This window comes from Crocodylus siamensis, chromosome 2 (genome assembly GCF_052110815.1).
Source record: "Crocodylus siamensis isolate JL-2025a chromosome 2, ASM5211081v1, whole genome shotgun sequence".
Classification (NCBI taxonomy): Eukaryota; Metazoa; Chordata; order Crocodylia; family Crocodylidae; genus Crocodylus; species Crocodylus siamensis.
In genome coordinates, this window is record NC_143396.1 from 222765220 (window position 1) to 222777451 (window position 12232).

General features: G+C 42.4%; 1 protein-coding gene and 1 pseudogene across 9 annotated transcripts in view; both read left to right on the top strand.

The window, feature by feature from the left end:
- GPHN (gephyrin) overlaps positions 1-12232 on the top strand; it is a 612917-nt gene that overhangs the window by 465817 nt on the left and 134868 nt on the right. The window lies entirely within an intron of this gene.
- LOC149871756 (U4 spliceosomal RNA) lies at positions 723-844 on the top strand (annotated as a pseudogene).

Below are 12232 nucleotides of genomic sequence, written 5' to 3' on the forward strand. Positions count from 1 at the left end.
ATTACAGATATTTGATTTATACAAATAAAATGTTACAGCTTAACAAATGCATAGTCTTTTGCAACTTTTGCCTGAATGTCAAATTAAACATATATAGAGGAGACTGAGACTATTCGCCCTATATATAAATCATAGTAGTACATTGTTGCTTTGGATTATGCCGGAGTGGTCCACTGAGAAGGGAATTAGTCACTCTTTAGTAGTCAGTTACCTGAAGCTCCAGCTATTTGACAGTCTTCTTGCCTGCCATAGGGACCACTTCTTTAACTGTTGCAATCCATCCCTGGTTAGGTTATTACGGCTGTTCCACCATATCAGTGGCAGGCAACAGAATTAAGAATGATTTAGGAATACCTGGATTCTTCACTTGACAGAAGAAAAGTTTGCTAAAGTTTCAGGTGCAGAAAAGCTTAATGAACCATGTTAACAAAGAACACCATCAGGCTTTGGAAAGAAGCTTTCTCATATTGAAAAATGAGGGTGTCAGCCTAGGCCTTATATCAACAATTTGTTCTTTATAATCTATCTAAAGAGAAAAGGACTTTACACTTAGAAGAGTGCATGTCCTGGCTGGTGTCAAGGTGAGTCAAGTGTTGTAATGCAGATAAGGAGCTCTGTCCCAGGTGATCGCAAATCCATGCAGCAACTGTCCTTGAACAACACTCTGGGAGACCTGAACCTTCCTCCCTCTACACACAAAACTAGAAATGAATATCTTCTATAGCTTTGCGCAGTGGCAGTATCGTAGCCAGTGAGGTTAATCCGAGGCACGATTATTGCTAGTTGAAAATTCTTCTCTTTAAGAAGCATTAACTCACCTAAGATTTTGAAGTAGACTCATGTAGCTGATGGCAGACAAGAAAAGAAGGATCCCTAATAAGAATGGAAATCCTCAAGATAAACTGCATATATTTAAAATTAAGAAAGATGGATCAGAATATATATTTCTGTCAGCTCCAGGGAGTACGCATGTCTCTACTTTCTAGCCTCCTATCTCTCCTCATTCAGAAACACAACTTAATGCCACGATGCAACTCCAGGAACAATCAGCAGCCCCTTTTCTAATTTTGGAAGGATCCACCCCTCTGACCTGAGATAGATTTGGTGAAATTGCCCCCAAAATAAGACAACGGCAAATGGAGTCCTAAATAGGACTTCATTTGGTCTGAGCAAAAGAAAGTAAAGAAAGGACAGGAGATATGCTAACTGTTTCACAGTGGCTGACACATGGGTCAGTTACGTGGTTCTTATTGATTACTAACAGCGAACTAATGCTTGGCCATCCATAGAAGAAGAGTCATTGCCCTTTAATTTATGGAGGAGGAACTGATTGAATTCATTGTATCTTTGGAATCTTAAGAGGCTTCTATGAAGTAGCAGCCCTGCCAGAGGAGCTAAAGGCCTGTTTCTTGTACTTGCCACCAGCTTTGTGGTTCTTGCCCAAAGTGAGGAAATATTTTCCTTAAACTGGACCCTAAGGAATTACTTGAGTCTGAAGCTTCCTTACTTGTTTTCTTCAAGGCTTTTCCAAACAATTTTAGACCATGAAAAGAACTAAGAACATGTAGATAAAGGAAATGGTATGCCTATCTGAGGACCCCAGAAACCTGGTTATATCAAAGACTATAGTGTTAATAACAGAAAATATTTTAAACCCATTCTGAAACCTCTTTTTGTGAACCTGCTATCAGAGATTTCCTTTTGAGAAACTTGTTTCCTCCTTTATTTCAAAAGAGAAAACCTCTAGCATAGGACATGCTCTTATTTCTCCTACTGTCTTTCCTGGTGCATTATATTTTGGAGGCTCTTGGGTTTTATGTATTAAAGATCCTAAGCTGATTACAAGAATTAGGGGGCATTCTTTGTGGCTGATGTCATGTGAGGGGGTCCACCGTGAACATTCTTGTGAACCTTTCTGGTCTTAACAGCTGTTATATGGCTGCTGGTGATCACAGGAGATTAGACTGTGATTTGGTTGATCCTTTTCAGTTCTGTATGCCTAAATAACTACACAGATCTCAGAAGTAAAATGGGATCTGAAAAACAACTAAAGTCTTATCATATAAGCCACTAAGCTGTTTCTATAGAGTCTTTAATTGAGGAGGAAATCACAAATCCTTCCAAAATTGGACCTGCATATTAGACCACATGTAGAATGAGAAGCAGAATTGTCTTCCTGATGTCTTTTTCAGAGAAGAATCCCTTATCTGTCTCAGAGCATAACAAATAAAAATGCTTCTTATTTTAATTTATATCATTTCATTGTCAGAGGTCCCTGCTTATTGTCTGTATGAAAAATGTTCTCAATTCCCAGACCTTTCTGAATTTCAAAATAATTTTCCTTCTGAACTGTTATCAGGCTCAAGTTGTTAAAAAGAGCTAAAGAAAACCAAGCATTCCTCTTGAGGATTAAGGAATCCTACTTGAGGGTCTCTGGTTTAGTTTTAGCTTTCTTAACAACTGTTTTTTTCCTGAAGGACCAGGAGAAAGGGGAGAGGAAACATAAAGTATACAAATAAGAATAAAAAAAGGGAGAACAGTATCTGAGATATCAACCCAAACAGTACAGGGATGGGGGATAACCCCTAGTGGCTGGATGAGGTGAAATACAAATAGAGCTCAGCAAATAGAGCTTGTGGTCCAACATAGCCCTCACTGGGCACATCTACACAAAACGCTATGTCATTGGTGACATAGTATTGGCAGGCACAAACTGTGCACCTGATGCTACTGCACAGTTGCTACTGCACAGTAGGGTTGGAAACAGGACTGCACAGTAACTTGCTTTCTCAAGTACTAAATGACTGTGCAATAATGCCTGTGTAGTCAGTCGCACATGTAGACATGCCCACTGAGATGGTTTGGTCTGAAGCCTAAGGAGGAGCAGCTAGGAAGGGGCTTAGCCTTACCTCAGGACATTTTTTGTGTAGAAATGAGCTCTCTCATCCAACAAGTAGTTACATCTCCCATGTACCCTATTTTATTCACATCTACACTGTCCAAAACTCCTTTCACCACAGAGATCATATTGAAGTTTGATCCCTCATCTCTTAAAATATACAACAGAACTTGGTACAAGGGTTGATTGTTGCCTTCTCCTTCCTGAAGATCCGGTGTTTGCCAAAACAGAGGCATGAGGCAGTTCCTTACAGCTGGACGAAATGGGTACTGGCATGCAGATAGTTAGTTACATGGCCTGTGCTTAGCAGTGTCCATGCTGTGGTAAGTCAGGTATTGACAGGAGGGAATACTGCAAAACTCAGTCTGCAAAACTCAGTCTGAGCCAGTTTCAAGGTGACAACAGCATGGCAAGCTTTTTTAGCAGATGAAGCTAGTACACTGAACTTACGACATGGTTTCACTGCCAAAATTGCCTTTATAAGTAGGGTTACCATATGTCCAGCTGGGCCAGGTCACTCCAGGATTTTGTAGCCTGGTGCCAGCCAGTTGGTCAAAAGTCCCAGGAGGGCCAGAGTCCTGTGGGGACTTGGAGCGGCATGGTGTCCCAGGCAGGCAGTGGTGGTGCCTATGCCACCCACCTGCCTGTTACATGTCCTTGCACTTGCATAGGAGCAGCAGTGCCCAGCCATCTGCCTGATGCACAATGCTGCTCCATCTCCCTGCCAGATTCTGGCCTGGGACTTTTAACCAACTGGCTGTGACCAGGCTATGGAATCCCAGAGTGTCCTGGCCAAACCAGGATGTACGGTCACCCTATTCATAAGTGCCCGTGGGCATGGTTAACTGAAGTCTGTTCTGGACTGATGGACAGATAATACATAAGAACCTCCATTACCTCTGTATGGTTGTTGGTTTCTAGGTATTATAGAGCACTAGCATCCTCCATTAGCTGAGGGACTTTTCTGTTCTCTAGATCTCCAGCCAGTACGATCCCAGAGCATTGTAATTCTGCTTGTCCTGCATGAGCTATCCTAGCTTCCAGGGTGAATTCTATCATGTAGCATTAATTTCCTTTTTTTAAAAAAAATAGACGTTCCCATTTCAGGAGCAATGGAGTTTTAATGTTTGGAGACTGAACACACTGTAAATTTATGTTCTACCTGTTCCTGTGATAAAACTTCACAGTCTATAATATTTTTTTCCTCTAGTGAAAATCCTGTAAATTCTAGCAGGAGTATTTAAATTATCATTATGAAAGATAGAAATATATTTGTTGACAGTGGTGCTAACTTAGCTGTTATAAAGTGTAGCTAAGCCTGTCATCAACTCATTATGCAGTTGTTATAAAATGTAAGACACTACACTTTATTTTTCAAAATAGTAATAATTATTCACTTTACAAATTAGTTACACCAGATAGGATGCACTTATATATTTATAAGTACTTGCCCTTTAGCTTTATGCTTAAAAACTCTGTATTCAAATTATAAAACTGCATCTCTGATTGACATTAATGAAAGGTCCAAAATGAGCCATTTTATAAAACCGTACTTAGAGGGTATTCAGTGGACCTATTATTTTCTCTTTCTTTGTATCTCAACCATTTTAAAGTCATCATCACTCTTCCTGTCTCTCTCTCTGTCTATCTTTTTTTCTCTCTGGCTTCTGCATGTGCTATGTGTATGAAATGGCTGAAGAGCAATGAAGGAAGTCTTTCAATATGTTTGTTGAAAGCATAGCAGCAGCCACATATTCATAACATAATGTCACATGAAAAATTAGTTGCAAAGAGGGAGGCACCAGTTGTGCACTGTAGTGCTCCTATGTCCTTTGTGGTTTTTAGGCATAAAACAACTCATAGATGAGAGGCAAGATGACCTGTTTTATGAGAGGTCTGCAGTAAGGATATGTATAGCTCTTTCTCACCCCAAGATAAGATGTTATATATGGAAAGGTAGCTGTGAAATGTATGCTGACTGTGGAATTGATTGTCCAGATTTGTTTATTTACTGATCCTTTATATTAAAACACTATAGATTATTATTTTGCTTATATGGGAATGGACAAGCCATGTGACAAAATTAAGAGCTAGTAAAACTTGAAGAATGAACAGGAAATGCTCTTTCATAGAGCATGTAGTTAATCCATGGATTTCATTCTCTGGATGTCACTGCATAAGTTTTCATGTCAAATATTGAGGGTGGGTTTTTAAAAGGCCTGGACAACATTATAATCCTTACAAATAGTTGTAGTAATATATATGCTAAATTATGAATAATTGCATCTCCATCTTTAGAATCCAAACTGATATAGGAGTAAATGTTTCTCCCTCAGCAGTGTGCACCTGACCAGGGACATTGGGCTACATCCAAAAAGGGACCTAGGGGCCACAACACTGAGTATCACAACACATGGTTTTTAAGTGTCTGGTCCCTGGAATGGAATCAAGAACCCTGAGTTAGGGTCCAAAGCCTTCTGTATAAAGTATGAGGACAGTTAGGTGACAGAATGGGAATCAAAATCAACCCAGTATGCTGAAACAAGAGCCACCTAAAGTCAAAATGCTCAGTATAGACTCACCTTGAATTAGCCAGTAGGGCAGGGAGTCTCAGGCGGAGTGCCTTGAGATCCTTGCAAGGGTGCTGCAGGGTCCCAAGAAATGTTGGCACTTTAGGTGTGTGCAAACACTTTTCACAAGATTAAACCCAGAGATTTCAAATAGGAATCTATAGTGTTAAAAACATTCTGAATTGTCATGGTCTTTCTGAGTTCTTTGCAGTAGAAGAATTGCTCGGTTGCTTTTCTGCTCTCAAAAAATGAGTGGAAACTAGAAGCTGGCATTTTTCGTGAGGTACCTGGAGTCTAAAGAGGGGTATATGCTTTGAGTCTAAAAGGGATGAGAATCACTGCAGTAGGAAAACTCTGAGGAGGAACTTAACTTCAGCTCTGTCCCCCTTAGGGCTTAAGTACTTTTCTCGGGGCTGTAGAGAGGTTCTTCCATCCACATGGAAGCCACAGATGGGAACCCTTTCCTGAAGGTAGGCATCTGCAAATTCTCTTTCAAGAACAGCAGTCACTCTTTTCTCTTAAAACATGACTAGAGGATTCTTCCCTCCTGCCCTACCCCTCTACCCCTATTTTTTTACAATTAAAAAAGTCTTTAGAAATGTCATACATGATATGGCAGACCCAAGTTCAATTCATTCATCTGTCTGAAGAAATTCAAACTGCCCGGTGAAGTGCTCTAACCACCAGCCTGTAAATTAGTCATGTGAGGGCACCCTCTACTCCTCCTGTGGAAGTTTTTCTAGTGCTCAGAAAAGAATTTCAAAATGTATTTGGCCAGAGACAGAGTTTGTAGCTTAGTTGTGAAGACGCTTATCTGGGATGGGGAATTGAGTTCCAATTCCAGCTTCCAAAGACAGTCCATCTATTTTTACATTTAACAGCCTTTGGAAAAAGGACAACTGAGCAGGGGTTGTCAGGACTGAAATTTTAGACTTAGGCTCCTAAATTCTGCTTATGAACTCTGGCAGATGTTACTTTGATCAAGCAAAAGGCAATATCACTCAATAAAAACTCATGCCATATGACGTGCTTCATGTTCAAAGGGCAAACTATCCAGAAGGGAAAAAAATATGTCTTGGGAACTTGCTCAGAGCTGTCATCCTTCTCTGCAGATGTGCTAGGAATAAGTCAGCTGGGCTCCCCTTGGGTAAGAATGCTGCTCCCCCCACTGTTGTGCAGCTCCATAGAGACCCCATGAAGGAAAGAAGGAGCAGGAGTGGCAGGGCTTAAACTCTGAAGGGACCTCATGGGTTGCTTTTGTGCATTGGTGACATGTAGAGGGTGCACACAGGTGCACATGCATCCCCTGAGATTGGCGGTGCACCCCCTGCAAAAAGTACCACTTGCCACCCCATTCCCCCACCACTGACACTACTGTGGCCGCCTGCAGGAGGTCCCCACTCAGCCCACCACCAACATCGCCATGGCTGCCTGCGGGAGCTCCCTGCTTGCTGCCACCACGCCCCCACCAATGCCACCACCACCTGCAGGTGGTCACCGTGCCCCCCTAGCCTCTGGGGACTTACATCATTCATGCTTTTGTGTTTGTTCTTGTCCTGCCCACAAGTTTCTGAACAGATTCTCTCCCCCATCTCTCCCCATTTCAGACAAGTAAAATACTGAGTGTTTACTTATACTCTCATAGAGACGGGTTTCACAGAGAAGTAACAATGGCTTGAAGGCTGGTTGAAGAAAGAGAGGAGGGGCAGTGAGTCATGACATCTCTTGCTAACATATCCTGGGGCAGCAGAGTTAAGCATGAGTCCCCTTTCTTGAAGGGCAGGGATGGGGGGTGGAGAGAAAGAGAGTAATTTACTGTGGGATACTGAAGGACCTGGCCAAGTTCTTTCACCTTGTGTTTGACATCTAAATTTTTTTTGATATGACCCCATTATGTTTTTACTTCCCTTTGCTTTAATGTAGGATACTGACATTGAGAAATCAATATTCTGTTGCCATGAGCAACACAATACATTTACAATCAGAGTAGAAATATGAAAAGCTGAATGCAGACATTGTTCACAGACTCTATTAATCTAGTTCTGTGGTTGGGCAAAAGAAGTGCCTATAGAGTAGGACAAACAATTTTTTTATTTTTGAACCCCAGTCCTTTCATCCTTGTGCTTTTATCTTACAGTAAAGGAGATACATACAACAATTTTGTCCTTAATAAAAGGATTTTGGCTTGTCACTGCATGCAAATATTGACTGCTTAACAGTGAATATAACCTCTTCCTAGATGAGAAATTCACGAGGACAGTATATTGATAGGTTAATAAAGAACTGTTCATACAACTGTGGCTGAAATTATCCCCCACCCCAAGCAGTCTCATTTTGGATGCATGCAGTTTGTGGTTGCAAAATTTATACCCCCATTCTTCATCTAACACTGAATGGTAGGCACAGCTCTGTATACTTGCCCCCCGATCACAGATGCCCGTGGCCTTCAGGGAAAGGAAGACTGCAGCTTCACCCTGTAAAATATTACCCCTGTGGCCACTAAGGTCGCTAAACCAATATATTGTATGGTATTCACCAATACTTCTCAAGAAAATTGCTTTTGAGTGACTTTGTGTCATTGACAGTCTTGGATACTACAAGAAATCTGATGTCTTTTCTTTATCAACGGAGAGGAACAGCATGGACAACATCAATGTGTGCTTCATGTGGCCTATCTCCACATGTCAGCATGCTTTGGGTATAACTTAGAGTGTATCAACACTGCAATCCAGAGAGAGGATTGCTGCTTGTGTAGGCATATCTGAGTTAGCATTAAACTAATGACTTCGGGCACTGTTAACAGAGTAGCTATAGCAGCATAGTGTTCAGCCTTGACTAACTGACAGAGTAGTGTGTATCAGGTGTCTTATGATGAACCTCATGCTGCCAGTGGCTTCACTTGTGGCAGAATCCACTTTCATTGGTGGGTCATCATTGTGCATCTATTAAGTCAGAGTGATTCTGTTCTACTAGGGAGATGTCTGTGTGTCTCTGGAGGATGATCCTGTTCCTATAATAGGGGCACTTACTCAGAAGGAGTAATAGAATTGCTCCTACACAATTGGCAGGTAGCTCAAAGTTAATCTCAAACTGCACTGTGGTTGTCAAGTAGTTGAAATAGGATTTTGCTCCTGAGGTGCTATGGTGGTGGCACAGTAGGGGGCACTACTACTTAGAGGCCAGGCCCAAAACCTCACTTCAAGGGTCTCCCTCAGGGAGCCTACAGCTGGCTGTCCCGCCTCCTGGAGAACCCCTGCAAACCTAGGGTAATGCTGCCACCACCGGGGCTCTGTGCAGCCCAGGGCACACAGACCCCACAAACCTAGGGGGGGGGCTTTGCCCACAGTAATATTTTTGGGTGCTTCTTTCAGCCCAAAGCATTCCCAAATAGCATCAGGAAGAACTGAGAGAAAATAAAAAGACAAACTTCTCTGGCCAGGCAGAGAGTGGTAGGTCTCTCCCTCTCAGTGCCCAACAGTGCAGGTTGCAACCCAACAGCTTTATTGATGAGGGAGGGCAAGGGGGGAGGGGTTGAATACCAAAGTGAGAATACACTTTGAGCAAACAAAAGCAACTTGAGTCTTTACAGAGATTGGATACAGTGAGCCTTTTAAGATGTGACTTAGCTAGACGTAATTCCTGTCTCCTGGCAGACTTCCAGGTTTCTGCTTACAAAACTCACCAGGCCACTGCCTGAGGTACATTGCTTATAGCTTCAAGACGCCCACTGGAAGAAAGAGAGAGCTTCCCCCTCCCCCTAGGAATTTTGTCCAGCCAGGTCACCTGATTGACCAGCCTGGACCACAAGGACTAGGGAGGGAGAGGGGTCACCTGGGCTGACCCAAGTGAGGGTCAGAGAGAGGGAGAGGGGATCTCTTCACACTTATATTTAAAACTTTAAGGGTGCATTCATCATCCATAACCCATTTGGACCTTTTCCTGTCTTCAGAGACTGTCAATGAAGGAGTCAATTAAGGCCATATTTATTCGCAATTCCTTTTGGTGTTGTAACTAAGTAAAACTTTCTAGTGATGGTTTGCCAGATATTAGGAGAAATGCAGATGGATGACCTAAGCAGTGGTACTTGTTAGGGAAATTAATGAGTAGCTGAGGATTGTGAAGCCTCAGATAGTTATTCATTTCCAGATAATACTTGACCTTTAGAATAGCTAGTGTATGTGTGAAGTAGGGTTCTGTTCTTTTTTTAAAATATGAAAATGTTTAATCAAAAAACTAAAAGAATATCTATTAAAATAATCTCATTATCTAAGCTTGAACTGCATGTTTCCAAGTTATGTTTCTAGAAGTCTTTAAAAAACAGTAGGGTAGCTAATTGATAAGTGGGACTTTTTTCTCAGTATTTTACTAAACAGCTCTAATGTACAATGTTCATGGTCCTTGGATTTTCAGGTATAATGAGGAAATTATGTGTTTTTGTCTTGTGTGGGGTTTTATCAGCAGAATGACTATTTTGATGTTATCCTGTATGCCAACTTGACTAACTCATTGTTTTTAAAATATATAACATGCCAACTTGTCATGGTGCTTGGTACATAGTTAGCAATTAAACAAATGGAAATAAATCTTTCTGAGATGAAAAGGAAAACGCATATAAAAAATTAGTCATACTTAAAGGACACTAATTTGTAGGAGTGGATTTTTATTTTATTGTTTTTACTTTTCAATGTTTGTGTCTAATAAAGAATTTCTTGTATACAAGAGGCTCTCCTTTGGCCATAAACTAGCAGGTTGGCCACATCTTTTACCAGCTGGCTCTCATCTTGGCATAGATGGAAGGAAGAAGTGTTTCAGTTCAATGGCAGGGATCTTCCACTCCTGCAATCACTCATGGGTGACTGGTGCCTCTTAAGTCAGCAACCGGGGAAGGGGGAGTCCCCCCATGGCCATTCCCACTGACCGGGGAGGGGGTCCCCCATGGCCAATCCTACTCACCAAAAAGTGGCCATGCCACTTCTGGAAATGGCATGGCGACTTTTGCTGGTGGCCCCACTCCCTGGCCAGCACTTGCAAGGGGGGGCACTGGTGCTCCCACCTGTCCCCCGCCTGTCAGGGGTGCACCGGCACTCATGCCAGTGCACCCCCCTATGCATTGCCACTGCAGTCACTTATACCTGATCTTTTACTAATCTGGGATCAAAGAGAGACCATACTCTCATGGCATAAGGTAGAACTGGTCCTGGATGTTGTGGTACATGACCAAGAAGCTGCATCCAATTCTTTCCAGTTTCTTTTCCCCACTGCATCCAACCAAGCCTTGGTGAGGTAAAGAATCTCATCTTAAATGTATAAAACATAAACACAACTGCCAGTCTATCACAGAAAAACATATTAAATCAGTATTGCCTACCATAGGTGCCTTATAAACACTTGCTTATTGTACACTCTTTAAAACTTGAACATAACATTTTTTTCATGCTAGTTCTGTTTTTATTTGGCTGAATATTGCTAATTTATACTTTGTTTATGAGCTCATCTGTAATTTTGCCAGTTTTGTCCTTCTGCGGCAGCTGCAACTTGTAAATGGGTCACATAAGTATCATGCCTTTTCATACCTGTGGTTTTGATGACTGAGAAAATCTCTGAGGAATGAGTTCAAAAGGAGAGAGCAAATGAGGAAGCACTATATATTGTTATGCATGAAATTATGTAAATATTGCTCTTGTTTCCTTAGGTCATATTTTATTACTTGGTGATTGAGTAGTAACTTTTTCAGCAAAATTTAAATTCATAGGAATTTCCCTTTCAGATTCTAACAAAAGTTCAAAGTTTAGGTTTTAACTGCTTGATAGTTTCCCTGTATTGTGGATTACATTTTTACATGATATTTTTCTTGGGTTTTTTTCCCTTGCTTAAATTACCAGTTTTTCTTTGGGCTTAAGGGAAGAAAATAAATCAAATGTAATGTGTCTACATTACTATGCAGTAACCCAGGGGGCCTCCCTGCTGGGTCTGTCCAGCAACTAGAGGGCCAGCCTGAACCCAGCCCCAGGCCTCCCGGCTGGCCACCTATCCTGGCTTCTGTTTGGGAATAAAGTTAGTCCCAAGGGCTGGCAGCCATGTGGCTAGAGGCTGGATTTCCCCCAGGTGGCCACAGGGGCACTACACAGTAAATTTAAGCAGGCGTAAATGCACATGTAGACATTAGGGCTGCATGAAGCTTCAGTCCCTGATTCAATTCAGTGGAGATTTGGCCTGATTCGGTGGCCAAATCTCCAGATCAAATTGGGAAACCCTTTAATTTCTCCAAATCAAATCAGAACCCTCCAACTTGATTCAGAGAGATTTGGAAAGATTTGGCGATTTGGACAGACACAGCTTTAAATGTTTTTTCTACATACCTCAAGGTACTGGGGGCTTGTGAATGCTGCAATGCTGGGGCTGATGGAGTGTCCCACAGGAGCACAGGATGCTCTCCAGCACGCTTGGCAGCAGACCTGGAAGTGGACCAGAAGCATTTCCATTCCACTTTTGGGTCCACCGGGGGGCCCCCCTGCATCCCCCAGCTCAGCAAGTGGTGCCTCCTGGGTCTGGGGGACACCCAGGTACTCCCCAAGGCCAACTGGCAACCGGGAGTTGCGGGGGGGGGGCCCCTATGTTCTCAGCAGCAGACATGGAAGTGGACCAGAAGTACTTCCAATCTACTTCCAGGTTCACCACCAAGCATGCAGGGGGCCTCCCCATGCTCCTGTGGGACACTCCATCCACCCTGGCATCGTGGTGTTCACGAGCTGCACCTGCTATC